The sequence below is a fragment of the Scyliorhinus torazame genome, chromosome 20, assembly GCF_047496885.1.
Source record: "Scyliorhinus torazame isolate Kashiwa2021f chromosome 20, sScyTor2.1, whole genome shotgun sequence".
NCBI classification, from domain to species: domain Eukaryota; kingdom Metazoa; phylum Chordata; class Chondrichthyes; order Carcharhiniformes; family Scyliorhinidae; genus Scyliorhinus; species Scyliorhinus torazame.
This window is the reverse complement of record NC_092726.1, coordinates 27,144,057-27,168,088: the sequence shown is the minus strand read 5'-3', so window position 1 is coordinate 27,168,088 and position 24,032 is coordinate 27,144,057. Positions and strand designations below refer to the sequence as shown.

At 53.1% G+C, this 24,032-nt stretch overlaps 1 long non-coding RNA gene across 2 annotated transcripts in view; it reads right to left on the bottom strand.

Moving 5' to 3' along the window:
• Positions 1 to 5,603: 5,603 nt before the first annotated feature.
• LOC140397016 (uncharacterized) overlaps positions 5,604 to 24,032 on the bottom strand; it is a 62,968-nt gene continuing 44,539 nt past the window's right edge. For both annotated transcript variants that reach the window (XR_011936665.1, XR_011936664.1), the window contains exons 2-3: positions 20,169 to 20,286; positions 5,604 to 5,920 (exon numbers count right to left, since the gene is read on the bottom strand). This is a non-coding gene — a long non-coding RNA (uncharacterized lncRNA). The remainder of the gene's footprint in view (positions 5,921 to 20,168; positions 20,287 to 24,032) is intronic.

The window sequence follows — 24,032 nt, the reverse complement described above, 5'->3', positions numbered from 1 at the left end:
TCTTCCCTGGTCTGCGCCAAGGCACCAGGAGAGGTATGACAATCTGTCTCCCCACCCCCAGCCCCAGCCAGTGTCCCACTCCTTATCCTCTATTCAACAGCCCCTGCTCGAGCACACAACATCCAGTGGAATAAGCCTCGCGGACAGGCACGGGACTTGTCGGTCATGATATCAGGAGCCAGCTGCGGGTTGGCAAACTGCGACAGAGAGCAGAGGTGCGCCACAGTCTGAGAGAGGCACAAACGCCATTAGTTCCTTCGCACAACAGGATGTCCAGCTACTCATGGGATAATCGCATCAGGGTGACTTGGTAGTTGTGTTGTCTCCAGGAAAATAGATGCAGTGATGCATGATGGGAGTCTTCTGCTCCGTTCGAGCGTGGGAAGAATTGCAACCTGGGGCGAAATTCTCCGGAAATGGCGCGATGTCCGCCGACCGGCGCCCAAAACGGCGCCAATCAGACGGGCATCGCGCCGCCCCAAAGGTGCGGAATGCAAGGGTTTGCAATTGAATAAGGTGTTAGTGAGGCCACACCTGGAGTATTGTGCTCAGACTTGGTCTCCTTACCTGAGAAAGGACGTACTAGCGCTGGAGGGTGTGCAGAGGAGATTCACTAGGTTAATCCCAGAGCTGAAGGGGTTGGATTACGAGGAAAGGTTGAGTAGACTGGGACTGTACTCATTGGAATTTAGAAGGATGAGGGGGGATCTTATAGAAACATATAAAATTATGAAGGGAATAGATAGGATAGATGCGGGCAGGTTGTTTCCACTGGCAGGTGAAAGCAGAACTAGGGGACACAGCCTCAAAATAAGGGGAAGTAGATTTAGGACTGAGTTTAGGAGGAACTTCTTCACCCAAAGGGTTGTGAATCTATGGAATTCCTTGCCCAGTGAAGCAGTAGAGGCTCCTTCGTTATATGTTTTTAAGATAGAGATAGATTTTTGAAGAATAAAGGGATTAAGGGTTATGGTGTTCGGGCAGGAAAGTGGAGCTGAGTCCACAAAGGGTCAGCCATGATCTCATTGAATGGTGGAGCAGGCTCGAGGGGCCAGATTTTATAGGTTTCATAGAATTGACAGTGCAGAAGGAGGCCATTCGGCCCATCAAGTCTGCACCGGCTCTTGGAAAGAGCACCCTACCCAAGGTCAACACCTCCACCCTATCCCCACAACCCAGTAACCCCACCCAACACTAAGGGCAATTTTGGACACTAAGGGCAATTTAGCGCGGCCAGTCCACCTAACCTGCTCATCTTTGGACTGTGGGAGGAAACCGGAGCACCCGGAGGAAACCCACGCACACACAGGGAGGACGTGCAGACTCCGCACAGACAGTGACCCAAGCCGGGAATCGAACCTGGGACCCTGGAGCTGTGAAGCAACTGTGCTATCCACAATGCTACCGTGCTGCCCCCAAATGGGCTACTCCTGCTCCTAGTTCTTATGTTTGAGTACCAGAAAATTATTGGGAGGTTGGAGCAGTGGACAGAGGTCGGGATTGACGATTAGAAGAAAAGGAAGAGAATTTTAGAAGTTGAGGGGGCAGAAAGCAGGTCAGTTTGGACAGGGGTTATGGGCGAGGAAACCACAGCCCGTAGATCAGCTGGCCATCCATCTGCTTGCTATTGGAGAGATCGTTCTGTGTGCAAATCAGTATTTGCATTTAACCAGCTGAGAGCAGTGACTCTCCGAAAGCAACAAACTGGGTGTGGAGTCAGTGTTGACCTTGACGAGGCTCTCTGGGCCTGTCCATATCCGTCCTCTGCCCAGCTGGCAGCAGTCACTTCATCTGTCCAAGTCCTAAACTTCAAATTCAGCACCTCGCTGCCCTTTCATCATCGCCCAAGAAGCTCCGTAAATCTCATTGACCAATCTTTGCGCCATTTTTCCCAAGATCTCCTGAAATGGTGCCGGATCAAATTTGATTTCCTAATTCCACTTCTGTCAAGCAGATTGAGACAATTTATAAAAGGGTCATATTGAAGGTGCAATATAAATGCACATTATTGTTGGTGTATCTAACCCCGTGCTGTACCTGCCCTCGGAGTGTTTGATGGAGACAGTGTAGAGGGAGCTGCACTCTGTATCTAACCCCGTGCTGTACCTGTCCTCGGAGTGTTTGATGGGGACAGTGTAGAGGGAGCTTTACTCTGTATCTAACCCCGTGCTGTACCTGTCCTGGGAGTGTTTGATGGAGACAGTGCAGAGGGAGCTTTACTCTGTATCTAACCCCGTGCTGTATCTGTCCTGGGGGTGTTTGATGGGGACAGTGTAGAGGGAGCTTTACTCTGTATCTAACCCCGTGCTGTACCTGTCCTGGGAGTGTTTGATGGGGACAGTGTAGAGGGAGCTTTACTCTGTATCTAACCCCGTGCTGTACCTGTCCTGGGAGTGTTTGATGGGGACAGTGTAGAGGGAGCTTTACTCTGTATCTAACCCAGTGCTGTACCTGTCCTGGGAGTGTTTGATGGGGACAGTGTAGAGGGAGCTTTACTCTGTATCTAACCCCGTGCTGTGCCTGTCCTGGGAGTGTTTGATGGGGACAGTGTAGAGGGAGCTTAAGTCTGTATCTAACCCCGTGCTGTACCTGTCCTGGGAGTGTTTGATGGGGACAGTGTAGAGGGAGCTTTACTCTGTATCTAACCCCGTGCTGTACCTGTCCTGGGAGTGTTTGATGGGGACAGTGTAGAGGGAGCTTTACTCTGTATCTGACCCAGTGCTGTACCTGTCCTGGGAGTGTTTGATGGGGACAGTGTAGAGGGAGCTTTACTCTGTATCTGACCCAGTGCTGTACCTGTCCTGGGAGTGTTTGATGGGGACAGTGTAGAGGGAGCTTTACTCTGTATCTAACCCCGTGCTGTACCTGTCCTGGGAGTGTTTGATGGGGACAGTGTAGAGGGAGCTTTACTCTGTATCTGACCCAGTGCTGTACCTGCCCTCGGAGTGATTGATGGAGACAGTGTAGAGGGAGCTTTACTCTGTATCTAACCCCGTGCTGTACCTGTCCTGGGAGTGTTTGATGGGGACAGTGTAGAGGGAGCTTTACTCTGTATCTAACCCCGTGCTGTACCTGTCCTGGGAGTGTTTGATGGGGATGGTGTACAGGGAGCTTTACTCTGTATCTAAACCCGTGCTGTATCTGTTCTGGGAGAGTTTGATGGGAACAGTGTAGAGGGAGCTTTACTCTGTATCTAATCCTGTGCTGTGCCTGTCCTGGGAGTGTTTGATGGGGACAGCGTAGAGGGAGCTTTACTCTGTATCTAACCCCGTGCTGTACCTGTCCTGGGAGTGTTTGATGGGACAGTGTAGAGGGAGCTTTACTCTGCATCTAACCCCGTGCTGTACCTGTCCTTGGAGTGTTTGATGGGGACAGTGTAGAGGGAGCTTTACTCTGTATCTAACCCCGTGCTGTACCTGTCCTGGGAGTGTTTGATGGGGACAGTGTAGAGGGAGTTTTACTCTGTATCTAACCCCGTGTTGTACCTGTCCTGGGAGTGTTTGATGGGGTCAGTGCAGAGGGAGCTTTACTCTGTATCTAACTGATGCACTAAGCGTCAAGAACCACAAAGACATGTGAGACTTTATCCAAGGCTTTAATACACTACATAGGAAGCTTACCCGACACAGACGACCCCAGACAAAATGGGTCAGGTCTCAGCAGCTGGGTCTTATACCTAACTCCCAGAGGAGTGGCCAAGGCGGAGCTATCAGTGGCCAGGTCAGGTTACATACAGGTGACCGAACCTCTACAGAGCTGCAGTACAATACACAGTACAATACACAGGATTACAGGGCCACGTTACACACAACTATTATATAACTATGTACAATGCAAGGGAAGTACTGTGGTGTATCACCACACTAACTCCATGCTGTACCTGTCCTGGGAGGGTTTGATGGGGGACTGTGTAGAGGGAGCTTTACTCTGTATCTAACCCCGTGCTGTACCTGTCCTGGGAGTGTTTGATGGGGACAGTGTAGAGGGAGCTTTACTCTGTATCTAACACCATGCTGTACCTGTCCTGGGAGTGTTTGATGGGGACAGTGTAGAGGGAGCTTTACTCTGTATCTAACCCCGTGCTGTACCTGTCCTGGGAGTGTTTAATGGGGACAGTGTAGAGGGGGCTTTACTCTGTATCTAACCCCGTGCTGTCCCTGTCCTGGGAGTGTTTGATGGGGACAGTGTAGAGGGAGCTTCACTCTGTATCTAACCCCGTGCTGTACCTGTCCTGGGAGTGTTTGATAGGGACAGTGTAGAGAGAGCTTTACTCTGTATCTAACCCCGTGCTGTACCTGTCCTGGGAGTGTTTGATGGGGACAGTGTAGAGGGAGCTTTACTCTGTATCTAACCCCGTGCTGTACCTGTCCTGGGAGTGTTTGATGGGGACAGTGTAGAGGGTGCTTTACTCTGTATCTAACCCTGTGCTGTACCTGTCCTGGGAGTGTTTGATGGGGACAGTGTGGAGGGAGCTTTACTCTGTATCTAACCCCGTGCTGTCCCTGTCCTGGGAGTGTTTGATGGGGACAGTGTAGAGGGAGCTTTACTCTGTATCTAACCCCGTGCTGTACCTGTCCTGGGAGCGTTTGATTGGGACAGTGTAGAGGGAGCTTTACTCTGTATCTAACCCCGTGCTGTACCTGTCCTGGGAGTGTTTGATGGGGACAGTGTAGAGGGAGCTTTACTCTGTATCTAACCCCGTGCTGCACCTGTCCTGGGAGTGTTTGATGGAGACAGTGTAGAGGGAGCTTTACTCTGTATCTAACCCCGTGCTGTACCTGTCCTGGGAGTGTTTGATGGGGACGGTGACAAGCTGGATATTCTATCTGCAGTCCCCACACGCTCTCATTCCTGTCAAGAAGATGCCCCCCCCGGAGAAAGGTGCCGGGATTCGCACTTGCAGAGCTGCAGAGGCTGCTGGTTACCATGTGGGGGGAGGCGAGACAGTCCGTGCCCACAGTGGGAAGGTGGCTGACACCCGCAGTTGTCAACCGGGCCTGGGCGCAGGTGGCAGAGTCCGTGAGCGCCCCCAATACAATGCGATGACCTTATGGCAGGTGCGCCGTTGTCGCGGTTCGCCACGCGGGCCTGTGACCTCCAGATAGGCAGCGCCAGCCAAGGCCGCAGCGGGTAACCCCTGTCGCCTTACCCCTCGCACGGGGAGATTGTCTCCACCCTGGCGAGCACCGTCCAGTGCGCCAGGGTGGAGGTCACGCTGCCTGGAGGCCGGCCGCAGACGTGCACGATGGGCCCCTGGTGGTCGCACGCCAACTGCACATTGAGGGAGTGGAATCCCTGCCGGTTTGTGTAGGCCGGCCCATCATGCAACGGTGCTCATAGGGGGACATGGGAGCCAGCGATGGCGGCGAAACCCGCTGCCTGGGCAACCTGGCGGGCTTGGACCATATCCAGGGGGATGCTTGCGCCGCCTGGGCATATAGGGCCTCCGTAACGGCACGGCTGCACCCGTGTACGGAGGCCTGGGAGATCCCAGACAGGTCCCCACTCGGCGCTTGGGATAATCCCATTGCAAACACGTTGAGGGCAACCGTCACCTTGACGACCATCGGGAGCGGGTGCCCTCCCCCCCCCCTCCCCCCCCCTAGCCCCGCAGCTCTGGATGCGCCATGATCTGGACGCAGGCGTCTCCCTGCTCCGCCGCAGTCGACGCTGGCACGCAGGCCCGGCCGGCATACACGAGGCCTAATGCGACATTTCCGTCCCACTTCCTCCTCGGCCTGGTGGGTAGCCGGTTCTCCATCCTCGCCAGCTGGCTCCTGCTCCTTTGGGGCAGGCTCCTGGCCTGTAGCGCCTTCCCCCTGAGCAGCTCCTGCTTGTCCAGCCCCAGTGTATCCCCCAGGGCTGCGGAGGCGGCTCGGCAAGTGCCAACCACTCCTGGCTCGATACCAATATCCATTTCCTGCAGGGGATAAAGGGCGGACATGTTAGTATGGCGGGAACCCCCATGCCCAACCGGGTCCACGCCTCTACCCTCGCATGAACCCCCACCTGCCCACCCTCCCCCCACCCCCCACCCCCCCCAACACGGATTCCCACCCCCACCGGCTGTTCCCTCTGACACTTGCCGCTCCGCAACTGCGACGGTGCCTGGCACGGGGAAGGGGGTGCCAGTGGCTGGCACTACCCATGCCCGCGCTACGCTCCGCGGCTCCATGCTGCAGCTGTACAGAACCTTAAGTTAGGCCACACTTGGAGTATAGTGTTCAATTCTGGTCGCCACACTACCAGAAGGAGGTGGGGGCTTTAGAGAGGGTGCAGAAGAGATTTACCAGGATGTTGCCTGGTATGGAGGGCATTAGCTATGAGGAGCGGTTGAATAAACTCGGTTTGTTCTCACTGGAACGACGGAGGTTGAGGGGCGACCTGATAGAGGTCTACAAAATTATGAGGGGCATAGACAGAGTGGATAGTCAGAGGCTTTTCCCCAGGGTAGAGGGGTCAGTTACTAGGGGGCATAGGTTTAAGGTGAGAGGGGCAAGATTTAGAGGAGATGTACGAGGCAAGTTTTTGACACAGAGGGTAGAGGGTGCCTGGAACTCGCTGCCGGAGGAGGTGGTGGAAGCAGGGACGATAGTGACATTTAAGGGGCATCTTGACAAATACATGAATAGGATGGGAATAGAGGGATACGGACCCAGGAAGTGTAGAAGATTGTAGTTTAGTCGGGCAGCATGACCGGTCCAGGCTTGGAGGGCCGAAGGGCCTGTTCCTGTGCTGGTCTTTTCTTTGTCCTTTGTTCTTAGTTCCACATCCACGGGCCACAGTGGCCAATCAGTGGGGTGCGCGGCCAGACGGCTGCCTTGCAGGCCGCGGCAATGGCGGTCCACACCTGGGCACCCTGACCCCAGGCCCATCCGCTGATCGCCCCCCCCCCCCCCCCCCCCCCTCACCCCACCGCCACTCCTGTCAGCCCACCGTTGCTCCTTCGGTCTCTTGCCTCACCTCCCGTCGCTCCCTCGTTGGCCATGGCACCTGTTTCTCGATCTTAAACAGCACAGGTGTACCGTGCCGTCGTCAGTCCCACCTGGCGGAAGCGGAGCGTCGCGGGAGGCCGGAGAGTACGGGGTCGGGGCCTGGTTCGGATATGTTGACGGGCGTTCCTGTACAATTTGCATACCCGCGCTGGTGGGCGGCAAGGATCGCATTCACGCTGCTATTGAGGCGTTGGAGCATGGATTTCCAGTGGAAATCCGGCACCAGCCTCGATCTTCGGCTGACTCGCTATTCTCCGCCCGATCGTGATTCCGGGAGAATCCTGTCATAATGTACACCAGTATATCGTGGTGCAGACACACACACACTGATGGACACACAGCAAGACCAAGCAACACACACAACACCGCAGCCAATCACCAGTGAGAGCACACTCACTATAAAGACAGAGGGCATCAGTTTTCCCGCTCATTCGGGATGCAGCCTCTCAGAAGGACAGAGTTTACAGCACAGATCTTCACCATGTGCTGAGTGCATAGGCTGGTTAGGATAGGCATAGGTCTTCAGTCTAATCTAACATCGTGTTAGCCCACAGTGAAAGTATGTTCAACAGTTTCTAGCTTAATAAAATAGTGTTGCACCATTTTAAGTGTTGGTGGCCTGTATGTGTTCCACGGATCCAGAGCACCCAACACAACATGGTACCAGGAGTTGAGGGATATTAGAACTTCTTAGACCGACCTGCAAGTGATCTGCCTTCCACCAGCATACATCCATCCTGCAAAATGGACAGCGTCCGCCCGCCGCCGCCGCTCCGCATCACCAGTAACCTGGGGGCCAACTGGAAGATATTCAAACAACGCTTCCAGCTCTACCTTGAAGCCACAGACCGGGAAGCTGCCTCAGACACCAGGAAGATCGCTCCCTTCCCATCCACGGCCGGGGACCATGCCATCCACATTTTCAATTCTCTCACCTTTGCTGATGGTGAAGATAAATCAAAATTCAAGACGGTCCTCCTTAAGTTTGACAGTCACTGCGACATCGAGGTGAATGAAAGTTTCGAGCGCTATGTATTCCAACAGCGTTTGCAGGGTAAGGATGAACCTTTCCAGTCCTTTCTCACCCACCTCCACATCCTTGCGCAGTCCTGTAATTACGGGCCCACCTCCGACTCCATGATACGCGACCAGATCGTTTTCGGTGTTCAGTCGGAACCCCTACGCCAGCAGCTCCTCAAGGTAAAGCTCACCCTAGCGATTGCCGTCGAGACCTGCGTGCTACATGAACACGCCACTAGTCGGTATTCCTACATCCAAGCGGCTGAAATGGCGCGGCAAGGTCCCCACGAGGCAGAACGGGTCCCAGCAATCGAGCAACTCCAGGGCCTCAGCCTGGATGAGGGCGGCCATTTTGCATTCTTTTCACGGACTCCCGAGCTTGTGCGCACCGAACGAGGGGATGGCGACGTCGACGAACGTACTGCGCAGGCGCGCACCACGTACGGCATCAATCCGGACGATGAGTGGTGTGCCACCCTTACGGTCAACCGGTCCCAAATACGATTCCGCCTGGACACCGGTGCCTCCGCCAATCTCATTGCGCGGTCTGACCTCCAAAGCCTTTGTGTCAAACCAGCCATCCTGCCATCATCCTGCCAGCTATTAGATTAGAATGGCAATGCCACTGATGCCAGCGGCTCGTGCCAACTTGAAGTGACGCACAGGTCACGCAAAGCCATCCTTCCCTTTGAAATCGTGGGCTCCTCGAAAGCCTCCCTGCTTGGCGCGCAGGCATGCAAGCTGTTGAACCTAGTTCAGAGAGTTCACTCTCTCTCTCCTGCTGACGCGTCTGCCTTTCAGGGCACTGACTTCAGGGCGAAACTCAACGCCATCATCAACCAGCACCACGACGTCTTCGAGGGCATGGGCACGCTCCCGTACACCTACAGGATTTTATCCAAACCGAATGCCACGCCTGTGGTGCACGCACCTCGCAGGGTCCCAGCACCCCTTAAGGACCGCCTCAAGCAGCAGCTGCAGGACCTCCAGGACCAAGGAGCGATTTCCAAAGTCACGGAACCAACCGCCTGGGTCAGTTCCATGGTATGTGTAAAAAAGCCTTCCGGCGAATTGAGAATTTGCATTGATCCCAAGGATCTCAATCGCAATATTATGAGAGAGCACTATCCAATTCCCAAGCACGAAGAGCTCACGTGTGAGATGGCTCCTGCCAAGCTCTTTACCAAGCTCGACGCCTCAAAAGGATTCTGGCAAATCCAGCTCGATGAATCCAGCAGGAAACTCTGCACATTTAACGCCCCCTTTGGAAGATATTGTTACAACAGGATGCCGTTTGGGATCACCTCAGCATCAGAAGTGTTCCATAGGATTATGGAACAAATGATGGAAGGCATTGAAGGTGTTCGTGTCTATGTCAATGACATAATCATTTGGTCCACCACCCCGCAGGAGCATGTCAGTCGCCTCCAGCGCGTATTCAGACGTATACATGAGCATGGCCTCCTCCTCAACAGGGCCAAATGCTCTTTGGGTCAGACAGAACTTAAGTCCCTCGGGGACCACATCTCCCAATTGGGTGTGCGGCCGGATGCGGACAAGGTAGCTGCCATCATAGCTATGAAAACACCAGAGGACAAGAAGGCGGTCCTCCGATTTCTGGGCATGGTCAATTTTTTAGGGAAATTCATCCCTAACCTCGCCTCTCATACCACCGCTCTCAGGAACCTGGTCAGGAAGACGACAGACTTCCAATGGCTTCCTGCCCACGAGCGCGAATGGAGGGAACTCAAGGCAAAACTGACCACGGCCCCGGTCTTAGCCTTGTGGATAGCACAATTGCTTCACAGCTCCAGGGTCCCAGGTTCGATTCCAGCTTGGGTCACTGTCTGTGCGGAGTCTGCACATCCTCCCTGTGTGTGCGTGGGTTTCCTCCGGGTGCTCCGGTTTCCTCCCACAGTCCAAAGATGTGCAGGTTAGGTGGATTGGCCATGATAAATTGCCCTTAGTGTCCAAAAATTGCCCTTAGTGTTGGGTGAGGTTACTGGGTTATGGGGATAGGGTGGCGGTGTTGACCTTGGGTAGGGTGCTCTTTCCAAGAGCCGGTGCAGACTCGATGGGCCGAATGGCCTCCTTCTGCACTGTAAATTCTATGATTCTATGATTCTTTGACCCAGCAAAGGAGACCAAAATTTCAACCGATGCCAGTCAATCCGGCATTGGGGCGGTGCTCCTTCAATGCGATGAGGCCTCATCATGGGCCCCCGTTGCACATGCGTCACGTGCGATGACCCCCACGGAGCAGCGCTACGCGCAGATAGAAAAGGAGTGCCTGGGCCTTCTGACCGGTGTGGTTAAATTTCACGATTATGTCTACGGACTTCCTCAATTCACCGTCGAGACCGACCATCGCCCGCTGGTCAATATAATACAGGAAGACGAACGACATGACGCCTCGCCTCCAGCGTATTCTTCTCAAGCTCCGGCTGGTATACACCCCAGGCAAAGACCTCATCATTGCTGACGCTCTCTCCAGGGCAGTCAACACGCCATGTGACCCAGCGGGATTTGTCTGCCAGGTTGATGCCCATCTGGCCTTCATGGCCGCCAATCTACCTGCCTCGGATGAACGCCTCATCCAAATTCGCCGCTAGACGGCGGCTGACCCCTTGCTACAGCGTGTCATGCGCCACCTAACGGACGGGTGGCTCAAGGGCCAATGCCCTCAGTTCTATAATGTCAGAGATGATCTGGCGGTAAGAGACGGGGTTCTTCTAAAACTGGACCGCATTGTCATCCCGCATAGCATGCGCCAGCTTGTCCTGGATCAACTACACGAGTGCCACCTTGGCGTGGAAAAGTGCCGCCGACTGGCCCGAGAGGCAGTGTACTGGTCCAGTATTAATGAGGACATTGCCAACACAGTGCTCAACTGCCCCACTTGTCAGCGCTTCCAGCCGGCCCAACGACGTGAGACTCTGCAGCCCCATGAGTTGGTCACGTCACCATGGACCAAGGTGGGCATCGACCTGTTCCACGCGCTGGGTAGAGACAATGTCCTGATCGTGGACTACTTTTCGAATTACCCAGAGGTGATACGGTTGCACGACCTCACCTCGTCTGCAGTCATTCGTGCATGTAAAGAAACCTTTGCTCGACACGGCATCCCGCTCACGGTTATGTAGGACAATGGCCCCTGCTTCGCCAGCCAAGAATGGTCCAACTTTGCCAGGCGGTACAATTTTGCCCATGTGACGCCCAGTCCCCTGTACCCCCAATCCAACGGCAAAGCAGAGAAGGGAGTACATATCGGCAAACGGCTCCTATGCAAGGCTGCCGATGCTGGGTCTGATTTCTACCTTGCCTTGCTGGCCTATCGCTCGGCCCCACTGTCCACTGTCCTGTCACCAGCCCAATTACTCATGAGTCGCACCCTGAGAACGACGGTGCCGTCCATCCATGTCCCAGACCTCGACCACATTCCGGTCCTTCGCCGGATGCAGCTGTCTCGTGCACAGCACAAGGCGGCTCATGACTCCCGTGCGGCTGATCTCCCTGCTCTGGCTCCAGATGACAACGTCCGCGTCCATCTTCCGGATGGTGGCTGGTCTGCAACCGCTGTTGTCCTTCGGCAGGTGGCCCCCCCCCGCTCGTTCCTGGTTCATCTACCGGATGGCTCTATTCTGTGCCGCAATCGACGCGCCCTTCGTCTCGTTCCACGCTCGCGACGTGATCCTCCAGTGTCGCCTCGCCGTCCTGCTGACCCTGCCACGGACTATGCAGAGCTCCCTGGCACTCTGCCTCCCCCTGACTTTGACACAGTCCAGCCCGCTCCTGAACCGGCGGCGCTCGACCCACCCTTGAGGCGGTCAACCAGAATTCGTCGCCCACCTCAGAGACGCAATTTATGAACTTATCGAATTTATGGACTCTCTGAATTGTTTTGTTACCTTGTTTGATCGTTTCCTGGTTTGGTGTTGATCTCGTTATTCTTGTTGCATACTGCACCTCTGCCCCAGGCACCTTCCCATGTAAATATCTTAGTTCTCATGTACGTAGTCCTGTAAATATGTCTTCGCACCCCACGCGTAGTTAGGAACATTCTCACCACACACTATTTATTGCCACACACATATTTTCTTTTATAAAAGGGGGGATGTCATAATATACACCAGTATATCATGGTGCAGACACACACACTGATGGACACACAGCAAGACCAATCAACACACACAACACCGCAGCCAATCACCAGTTCGAGCACACTCACTATAAAGACAGAGGGCATCAGTTTTCTCGCTCATTCGGGATGCAGCCTCTCAGAAGGACAGAGCTTACAGCTTACACCAGGTGCTGAGTGCATAGACTGGTTAGGTCTTTAGTCTAATCTAACATCGTGTTATCCCACAGTGAAAGTATTTTCATCAGTTTCTAGCTTAATAAAATAGTGTTGTTCTATTTTAAGTGTTGGTAGCCTGTATGTGTTCCACGGATCCAAAACACACATCACATCAAATCCTGCCCGTGATTCTGAAACAGCTGCTATTCTTGCTGTCACAGGTAAAAAATGACCAGGTGCCAAAGACTCCCAGCACCAAAGAAGGGGCCCGGCGAATTCAATACGATTGTCATTTCTGAAGGGACTCTGTAGGCATCCCAAGGCCGAAGCCTGTGGCCTGACACTCTCCCTAACCAGTGACCTAACTTTAGTGCCTCCAGCTACCAGCAGAGACCGGGCAGCTGTTTTCAAACGCGTCCAATCGTTGCACTAAAACATTGCCATCCGCCAATTTTGGGTAAACAGTCACGAGGATGACTGAGATCACTTTGACCTTTGGTCTCTGTGAGCTCGTGGGATCGTCAGCTGCATTGGCCACCATTTTAATGAGGGCTGAAGCTGAGTACGTTTGTAAATAATTCACGGCAAAATCCTGTGAGCCTTACAAACCTAGCAACAACCCGGCTGGCAGGTTTACACTCACAGCCCCCGGGGCATAAACTGGTCAGGGAACTATTGCACACGTCGATTGCACGGGAAAATTTAACTGTGTATCTGCCGAATGCTGTGTTTGAACCAGGGCTAAGCTCATAGGGGAACAGTTTGAGATTATAGGATTAAGTCGACTTTCAGTCGGGAGGGGATACAACAACACAGGCTGGCGTGCAGCCGTACTCACTGAGTAAATTTATAAACTTGCAGTGTTTCACCAGGGCAGTGTAGAGGGAGCTTTACTCTGTATCTCACCCCGTGCTGTACCTGTCCTGGGAGTGTTTGATGGGGACAGTGTAGAGGGAGCTTTACTCTGTATCGAATCCCGTGCTGTACCTGTCCTGGGAGTGTTTGATGGGGACAGTGTAGAGGGAGCTTTACTCTGTATCTCACCCCGTGCTGTACCTGTCCTGGGAGTGTTTGATGGGGACAGTGTAGAGGGAGCTTTACTCTGTATCTAACCCCGTGCTGTACCTGTCCTGGGAGTGTTTGATGGGGACAGTGTCGAGGGAGCTTTACTCTGTATCTCACCCCGTGCTGTACCTGTCCTGGGTGTGTTTGATGGGGACAGTGTAGAGGAAGCTTTACTCTGTATCTAACCCCGTGCTGTACCTGTCCTGGGTGTGTTTGATGGGGACAGTGTAGAGGGAGCTTTACTCTGTATCTCACCCCGTGCTGTACCTGTCCTGGGAGTGTTTGATGGGGACAGTGTAGAGGGAGTTTTACTCTGTATCTAACCCCGTGCTGTACCTGTCCTGGGTGTGTTTGATGGGGACAGTGTAGAGGGAGCTTTACTCTGTATCTAACCCCGTGCTGTACCTGTCCTGGGAGTGTTTGATGGGGACAGTGTAGAGGGAGCTTTACTCTGAATCTAACCCCGTGCTGTACCTGTCCTGGGAGTGTTTGATGGGGACAGTGTAGAGGGAGCTTAACTCTGTAGCTAACCCCGTGCTGTACCTGTCCTGGGAGTGTGTGATGGGGGCAGTGTAGAGGGAGCTTTACTCTGTATCTCACCCCGTGCTGTACCTGTCCTGGGAGTGTTTGATGGGGACAGTGTAGAGGGAGCTTTACTCTGTATCTAACCCCGTGCTGTACCTGTCCTGGGAGTGTTTGATGGGGACAGTGTAGAGGGAGCTTTACTCTGTATCTCACCCCGTGCTGTACCTGTCCTGGGAGTGTTTGATGGGGACAGTGTAGAGGGAGCTTTACTCTGTATCTCACCCCGTGCTGTACCTGTCCTGGGAGTGTTTGATGGGGACAGTGTAGAGGGAGCTTTACTCTGTATCTAACCCCGTGCTGTACCTGTCCTGGGAGTGTTTGATGGGGACAGTGTAGAGGGAGTTTTACTCTGTATCTAACCCCGTGCTGTACCTGTCCTGGAACTGTTTGATGGGGACAGTGTAGAGGGAGCTTTACTCTGTATCTAACCCTGTGCTGTATCTGTCCTGGGAGTGTTTGATGGGGACAGTGTAGAGGGAGGTTTACTCTGAATCTAACCCCGTGCTGTACCTGTCCTGGGAGTGTTTGATGGGGACAGTGTAGAGGGAGCTTTACTCTGTATCTAACCCCGTGCTGTACCTGTCCTGGGAGTGTGTGATGGGGACAGTGGAGAGGGAGCTTTACTCTGTATCTAACCCCGTGCTGTCCCTGTCCTGGGAGTGTTTGATGGGGACAGTGTAGAGGGAGCTTTACTCTGTATCTAACCCCGTGCTGTACCTGTCCTGGGCGTGTTTGATGGGGACAGTGTAGAGGAAGCTTTACTCTGGATCTAACCCTGTTGCTGTACCTGTCCTGGGAGTGTTTGATGGGGACAGTGTAGAGGAAGCTTTACTCTGGATCTAACCCTGTTGCTGTACCTGTCCTGGGAGTGTTTGATGGGGACAGTGTAGAGGGAGCTTTACTCTGTATCTAACCCCGTGCTGTACCTGTCCTGGGAGTGTTTGATGGGGACAGTGTAGAGGGAGCTTTACTCTGAATCTAACCCCGTGCTGTACCTGTCCTGGGAGTGTTTGATGGGGACAGTGTAGAGGGAGCTTAACTCTGTAGCTAACCCCGTGCTGTACCTGTCCTGGGAGTGTGTGATGGGGGCAGTGTAGAGGGAGCTTTACTCTGTATCTCACCCCGTGCTGTACCTGTCCTGGGAGTGTTTGATGGGGACAGTGTAGAGGGAGCTTTACTCTGTATCTAACCCCGTGCAGTACCTGTCCTGGGAGTGTTTGATGGGGACAGTGTAGAGGGAGCTTTACTCTGTATCTCACCCCGTGCTGTACCTGTCCTGGGAGTGTTTGATGGGGACAGTGTAGAGGGAGCTTTACTCTGTATCTCACCCCGTGCTGTACCTGTCCTGGGAGTGTTTGATGGGGACAGTGTAGAGGGAGCTTTACTCTGTATCTCACCCCGTGCTGTACCTGTCCTGGGAGTGTTTGATGGGGACAGTGTAGAGGGAGTTTTACTCTGTATCTAACCCCGTGCTGTACCTGTCCTGGAACTGTTTGATGGGGACAGTGTAGAGGGAGCTTTACTCTGTATCTAACCCTGTGCTGTATCTGTCCTGGGAGTGTTTGATGGGGACAGTGTAGAGGGAGCTTTACTCTGTATCTAACCCCGTGCTGTACCTGTCCTGGGCGTGTTTGATGGGGACAGTGTAGAGGAAGCTTTACTCTGGATCTAACCCTGTTGCTGTACCTGTCCTGGGAGTGTGTGATGGGGACAGTGGAGAGGGAGCTTTACTCTGTATCTAACCCCGTGCTGTACCTGTCCTGGGCGTGTTTGATGGGGACAGTGTAGAGGAAGCTTTACTCTGGATCTAACCCTGTTGCTGTACCTGTCCTGGGAGTGTTTGATGGGGACAGTGTAGAGGAAGCTTTACTCTGGATCTAACCCTGTTGCTGTACCTGTCCTGGGAGTGTTTGATGGGGACAGTGTAGAGGGAGCTTTACTCTGTATCTAACCCCGTGCTGTACCTGTCCTGGAACTGTTTGATGGGGACAGTGTAGAGGGAGCTTTACTCTGTATCTAACCCTGTGCTGTATCTGTCCTGGGAGTGTTTGATGGGGACAGTGTAGAGGGAGGTTTACTCTGAATCTAACCCCGTGCTGTACCTGTCCTGGGAGTGTTTGATGGGGACAGTGTAGAGGGAGCTTTACTCTGTATCTAACCCCGTGCTGTACCTGTCCTGGGAGTGTGTGATGGGGACAGTGGAGAGGGAGCTTTACTCTGTATCTAACCCCGTGCTGTACCTGTCCTGGGAGTGTTTGATGGGGACAGTGTAGAGGGAGCTTTACTCTGTATCTAACCCCGTGCTGTACCTGTCCTGGGAGTGTTTGATGGGGACAGTGTAGAGGGAGTTTTACTCTGTATCTAACCCCGTGCTGTACCTGTCCTGGAACTGTTTGATGGGGACAGTGTAGAGGGAGCTTTACTCTGTATCTAACCCTGTGCTGTATCTGTCCTGGGAGTGTTTGATGGGGACAGTGTAGAGGGAGGTTTACTCTGAATCTAACCCCGTGCTGTACCTGTCCTGGGAGTGTTTGATGGGGACAGTGTAGAGGGAGCTTTACTCTGTATCTAACCCCGTGCTGTACCTGTCCTGGGAGTGTGTGATGGGGACAGTGGAGAGGGAGCTTTACTCTGTATCTAACCCCGTGCTGTCCCTGTCCTGGGAGTGTTTGATGGGGACAGTGTAGAGGGAGCTTTACTCTGTATCTAACCCCGTGCTGTACCTGTCCTGGGCGTGTTTGATGGGGACAGTGTAGAGGAAGCTTTACTCTGGATCTAACCCTGTTGCTGTACCTGTCCTGGGAGTGTTTGATGGGGACAGTGTAGAGGAAGCTTTACTCTGGATCTAACCCTGTTGCTGTACCTGTCCTGGGAGTGTTTGATGGGGACAGTGTAGAGGGAGCTTTACTCTGTATCTAACCCCGTGCTGTACCTGTCCTGGGAGTGTTTGATGGGGACAGTGTAGAGGGAGCTTTACTCTGAATCTAACCCCGTGCTGTACCTGTCCTGGGAGTGTTTGATGGGGACAGTGTAGAGGGAGCTTAACTCTGTAGCTAACCCCGTGCTGTACCTGTCCTGGGAGTGTGTGATGGGGGCAGTGTAGAGGGAGCTTTACTCTGTATCTCACCCCGTGCTGTACCTGTCCTGGGAGTGTTTGATGGGGACAGTGTAGAGGGAGCTTTACTCTGTATCTAACCCCGTGCAGTACCTGTCCTGGGAGTGTTTGATGGGGACAGTGTAGAGGGAGCTTTACTCTGTATCTCACCCCGTGCTGTACCTGTCCTGGGAGTGTTTGATGGGGACAGTGTAGAGGGAGCTTTACTCTGTATCTCACCCCGTGCTGTACCTGTCCTGGGAGTGTTTGATGGGGACAGTGTAGAGGGAGCTTTACTCTGTATCTCACCCCGTGCTGTACCTGTCCTGGGAGTGTTTGATGGGGACAGTGTAGAGGGAGTTTTACTCTGTATCTAACCCCGTGCTGTACCTGTCCTGGAACTGTTTGATGGGGACAGTGTAGAGGGAGCTTTACTCTGTATCTAACCCTGTGCTGTATCTGTCCTGGGAGTGTTTGATGGGGACAGTGTAGAGGGAGCTTTACTCTGTATCTAACCCCGTGCTGTACCTGTCCTGGGCGTGTTTGATGGGGACAGTGTAGAGGAAGCTTTACTCTGGATCTAACCCTGTTGCTGTACCTGTCCTGGGAGTGTTTGATGGGGACAGTGTAGAGGAAGCTTTACTCTGGATCTAACCCTGTTGCTGTACCTGTCCTGGGAGTGTTTGATGGGGACAGTGTAGAGGGAGCTTTACTCTGTATCTAACCCCGTGCTGTACCTGTCCTGGGAGTGTTTGATGGGGACAGTGTAGAGGGAGCTTTACTCTGTATCTAACCCCATGCTGTACCTGTCCTGGGAGTGTTTGATGGGGACAGTGTAGAGGGAGCTTTACTCTGTATCTAACCCCGTGCTGTACCTGTCCTGGGAGTGTTTGATGGGGACAGTGTAGAGGGAGCTTTACTCTGTATCTAACCCCGTGCTGTACCTGTCCTGGGAGTGTTTGATGGGGACAGTGTAGAGGGAGCTTTATTCTGTATCTAACCCCGTGCTGTACCTGTCCTGGGAGTGTTTGATGGGGACAGTGTAGAGGGAGCTTTACTCTGTATCTAACCCCGTGCTGTACCTGTCCTGGGAGTGTTTGATGGGGACAGTGTAGAGGGAGCTTTACTCTGTATCTAACCCCGTGCTGTACCTGTCCTGGGAGTGTTTGATGGGGACAGTGTAGAGGGAGCTTTACTCTGTATCTAACCCCGTGCTGTATCTGTCCTGGGAGTGTTTGATGGGGACAGTGTAGAGGAAGCTTTACTCTGTATCTAATCCCGTGCTGTACCTGTCCTGGGAGTGTTTGATGGGGACAGTGTAGAGGGAGCTTTACTCTGTATCTAACCCCGTGCTGTACCTGTCCTGGGAGTGTTTGATGGGGACAGTGTAGAGGGAGCTTTACTCTGTATCTAACCCCGTGCTGTACCTGTCCTGGGAGTGTTTGATGGAGACAGTGTCGAGGGAGCTTTACTCTGTATCTAACCCCGTGCTGTACCTGTCCTGGGAGTGTTTGATGGGGACAGTCTAGAGGAAGCTTTACTCTGTATCTAACCCCGTGCTGTACCTGTCCTGGGAGTGTTTGATGGGGACAGTGTAGAGGGAGCTTTACTCTGTATCTAACCGCGTGCTGTACCTGTCCTGGGAGTGTTTAATGGGGACTGTCTAGAGGAAGCTTTACTCTGTATCTCCCCATTGCTGAACTTGAACCTGCAGTATTTGGTGGGATTTAGGATCATCAGGACAGGAAAAGGCCAATTAGCCCCACAACCCTATTCTGCCATTGAGGAAGATCATCTTTGATGTGCTCCCTATTTATGAAAGGGAGTTTGCCACATGGCCCTAAATATATTTAGTCTATAAACATCTATCAATCTGAGTTTTAAAATTAATTGGCAGGTCCAGAAAGTCCCAGGTTTTGGGTGTCCATGCGTTTCCTGATATTAGTTCTGAAAGACTTCGCGCTTTTTTTATGACCATGGCCCTAATCCTTGACTCTGCAAGGAGGGGAAATTTTTCTCTCTGTAGAGCTATCTGCTTCCCTTCTGAGCAAAGTAGAAGGAACTTTATTCTGTATCTCACTCATGGTGTATCTTGTCTCACAGCGTTTGATAAGCCCGTGTGGAGAGACCGTTTAAAACCTCCTTCACTTGCTCCTACGCTCCTACACTCCTTGTCCGCTCCAACCTGGAAGCTGTTGCCCGCTTCCATCACGTGCTGGTCGTCATTTGCGCCTTCGCCCAGTCTCCAGTCTCCCATTCCTTGAATCGCTTTCCCGCTCGAGTTGCATCCTTCACAAAGCCAAGGGACATCTCCTCCGGACTCCGCTGCTTTCGTCCCATCGCACACTTTGCCGACGCCCGTCAAACCTACACCGGCTGCTGTCTGCCGGCCTCGCGGTAGCCGTTGTGAGGAGGATGGGCTTGACGCCCCCGGAAGACGATGGTGAACTCCCCGGACCACTGCGACACACGCTGTTTCACGTTGCACCAAATGGGATGTAAAATAAAGCACTCAATCTCCTTGCGGGAGGGGGGGGGGGAGGGGACGGGAGGGGGGGGGCGGGGCGGGGAGGGGGAAGGGGGGGGGGCTTCCCGCCACTTTTCAAAGATGTCTGACAGCGGGACGACAAAACGCAATTGCATGTTCTGAAACAATAACTGCAGCAGAGGCGTGAATGAATCGAATTTCTCTGGAATGCAGACAGCGAGGGATTTTCCAGGACTCCAAGAAGAAAAGCGAGTGAGAACAATGCGGCCTGAAGCTCAATCTTCTTGGAAGGGCTTCCGACTTTTGCAAAGTGGCTAGCGTGAGAAATCAACTGCAAACTGAATGGAAATCTGCTCCGTATAACTACACCCAGTAAGAAAACGGAATAAAATGGTCTCAACTTGGAATCATCGTGTCAAGGCAAGTCAAGGAATAGCTAACCATGTACGTCTTTGTTTAATTTGACATGAACTGTCAAAATCCGACAAGTCTACGCTCTTACTCTGCTCCCTGTATTCGTGTATGAAAGTGGGCCCAAATAAATGCGTGTGACGTGCAAAATGGTGGTTACAATTCACCTCGTGTTTTTTTTTTCAGTTTGGGAAATAGTTTCAATAAACTTACCTGTTCGTTGTAGCGGAGGCGTTGGCACTTACTAAACTAGTAACCCGCAGACCTAGGATAGTGCTCTGGCGACCCACGTTCGAATCCCGTCACGGCACATTTGAATTCAGTACAAAACCTGGAACAAGAAAATCATTTTTAGGGGCAGCAGGGTGGCGCAGTGGTTCGATCCAGGCCCCGGGTCACTGTCCGTGTGGAGTTTGCACATTCTCCCCGTGTTGGCGTGGCTCTCTCGCTCCCCCCCCCCCCCCCCCCCCCGCCTCCCACACACACAACCCAAAAAGATGTGCAGAGTAGTCGGATCAGCCACGCTAAATTGGAAAAAAAAAGAATTGGGTACGCTACAATTTATTTTTAAAAACTTCTTCGATCGTGCGAGTGCGATCGAAGGAAATCCTGTCGGACCATTTATTTACAACCTCGGGCCGTGAGAGTGGGCCTCTTACAGATGTGGAAAGGCAAATCATCGAATCAAAGAAGGAGGCCATTCGGCCCATCGAGTCTGCACCGGCCCTTAGGAAAGAGCGCCCCACTTAAGCCCACACAGCCACCCTATCCCCGTAACCCAGCAACCCCACCCAACTTTTTTGGACACTAAGGGGCAATTTAACATCGTCAATCGACCTAACCGGCACATCTTCGGACTGTGGGAGGAAACCGGAGCGCCCGGAGGAAACCCTCGCAGACACGGGGGAGAACGTGCAGACTCCGCACAGACAGTGAGCCAAGCCGGGAATCGAACCTGGGTCCCTGGCGCTGTGAGGCAACAGTGCTAGCCACCCTGCGGTCACACTTCTTGACAGATGGCGGCCAGTTTAACTTTGAGGACGGAAAATAATATATGTTTGATTCTGTAACTAATTGTTCGTACAGTGGAAAAACCCCAGAACTTAGAATCTTCCTAAGACTGGAGAGAAAGGGGGCCCTTAAGCAAAATGGTTCGTGCTCCGGCTCTACGCACACCTCCCCATTTCCCCTTTCACCTAACCCCATCAACCTGCTCTAAATATATTTCCCAGCGCTTAACAAAGATCGCTTCAAAAGCTTCACCTTTACTGTACTGACGCGTGGCCTCTGCGCTTCACCAGACACCTGCAAGCGAAGTCAAGTGTGCACTCAGTTAGTGTCTCCTTTCAAGGACATGTTATCGGAACCGCAAACTGCTCCGTCTCAGTACGCGGCGCTGCCTCAGGTTGTATAGGAGGAGGATTTACTGCCCGCCAAGTCAAGGCCCGGCATCATGAGGCCTAACCTCTCCCCTGCCATTTTGACCGAGGGCAATCGGAATTAGTGTGTTCAATCCGTTCACACTGCAGCATGCAGGAGAAGGCAAGCTGCTCAAAGGGTGAGTGGCTGAGTGTGTGTGTGAGTGATTGTGTGTGTGTGTGTGTGTGCTTGTGTAAGTGTGTGCATGTGTGTGTGTGCATGTGTGAGTTTGGGCATCCATGTGCGTGTGTGAATGCGTGTTTGTGTGAATGTGCACACAAGGGTGAGTTAATGTTAAGTGTGTGTGTTTGTGTGGGTGTGTGTGTAGTGAATCCACACACCTCTCAATGGGCTATACATCACTAAATTACCACACATCATTACATTTGTCTGCTGCCTGTTTTGTTATGTGGTGGGTGTGGCTTATGCAATTCCTGGCCTTATCTAATCACCCCATTTCCTCGGTTCGATGAAAGTCAATGTTTCTTCACACAATTTCTTGGCACATTTGGTCTGTGTGGTTTTTTTTTTTGAAACAGTGAGTTGCCACGGTCTCAGCTGACTGCCGAGCAGGGAGAGAGTGGGGACAAAGAGCTGTCGTCTGCGCCGCTTAATGTACCTGCCGGATCGAAGCCCAGGCTCCAGAACACTGTCTGCCGCCACGTTGTGATCACAGGACGCGATGTCCCCAGACACAAATAGGGCAGGTGTTCTTTGCGAAGCCTGGCGAGAGGCCAAATTCTGTGAGGAGATTTCAAAACCGGGTCACGATCTGAGGGTTTTCAGGATCGAGTTGAGTTGTCGCAGATGCTACCTCAGAGGAGGGGGGGGGGGGGGGGGGGGGGGGGCGCTGTCTTGGGAGGTCTGAGGATGGGGGGGAAGGGGATGGAGTGTCAATCAGGTCGCTCTGCGCGGAGCCCGCACGTTCTCCCCCGTGTCTGCGCGGGTTTCCTCCGGACGCTCCGGTTTCCTCCCACAAGTCCCGAAAGACGTGCTTGTTAGATCATTTGTGCATTCGGGAACGTACACGCCTGCCGATTTCTTAAATACATTTCCCAGCTCCCTCCACACTCCCCCGCTCCCCTTACCCCTCCCCCCTCTCTGCAACATCCAAAGGCCTGTGCAAAAAGTTGGACTAAAAAGCTGAATTGCGAGCCAATGCGTGGTGACGGATTGTCCTTCCCTGACCCTGCTCCAGCTGCCAAGTGTGAAGGCGGACACGGAACAGGATAGGGTGGAGCGTGGGGTGGGGTCGGGGTGGAGGAGGAGAGCGAAGGCTTGTTGTGAGACCAAGAAAGATCCCGGATGCTGATAATGGCTCGGCCTCAGTAAAAACTAGGAGTGAAAACAAAAGTGACTCGTGTCTGGGAAAACTAAAAGCTTTGCCTGACATCTTCCAGGCATTCGACTCAAAACCTAATCAAAAATGAGGTGGATGGCAACGGGAAAGAAACACAGGATTGGGGCAGGAGTAATGAGATCACTGATGTGTTGGGTGTTCTGGATCACAAACAGGTCACCAACACTGGAAGTGGTGCACCTCTATTTTATTATAAGGTTAACTATATTAACATACTTGAACTGTGGGTAAATGCAATACCAGCTTTAACTGTTGACACTTGCCTAGTCCTAACCAGGCGATGCACCCAGCACATGGTGAATGTCTGTGATGCAGGCTGTGAGCTCTGTGCTCCGAGCTGGCTGCTACTAGAATGAGCGGGAACTCTCCTGTCCCCTGTCTTTATAGTGAGTGTGCTCTCGCTGGTGATTGGCTGCGGTGTTGTGTATGCTGATTGGTCCCACTGCATGTCCATCAGTGTGTGTCTGCACCATGATATACTGGTGTATATTATGACAATCATGGCTGATCTTTTGTGGACTCAGCTCCACTTTCCTGCCCGAACACTACAACCCTTGCTTCCTTTATCCTTCAAAAAGCTATCCACACAAAGCTCTGCTATCCCGTTCCCTTCTATCAGCCCCTGTACCCGCTGATTGATTCCCGATCAAGCCAAGTCCCCATTTTATAATTCCCATCCTTGTCTTCAAATCTCTCCATGGTCTCATCTCTCCCTACCTCCTTTATCTCCTCCAGCCCCCCTGCCCCCCCCCCCCCCCCCCCCCCGCCACACCCCTCCGAGATCTCGGCGCTCCTTTAGCCCCGGCCTCTTGAGTTGTCCCGATTTTGAATCACTCCACCATTGGAGGCCGTGTCTTCAGAGGCCTGAGGCTCTGGAGTCGTTCCCCCCCCCTCCCCCCCCCCCCCCCCACCGCTCCAACTCTGAAGCTCGCTTTCTTCCTTTGACCATCAAATGCAAGGCAGCCTTTGGGTTCCTGTCACGGCGACCAGCTCTGTGTCAAGCATGGCCTGGTGTGGTTCAGGAGACCCACTCTGGCAAGACAGCCTCTGCCACATTCTCTGCGGAGGAAGACAGTGGGGCTGTCTTGGCCAGCAGGGCTTTTAGTTTCTGCTTGTCTCTCTCCCAATGCCCTTTCGAACAGTGAACCTCCAGAGGCCATGGCCTCGCAGATGTCAGCAGAACTATCCCCCATCTTCACATCTCGCAGGGCGGCAGGGTGACGCAGTGGTTAGCACAGCTGCCTCACGGCGCCGAGGCCCCAGGTTCGATCCCGGCCCTGGGTCATTGTCCGTGTGGA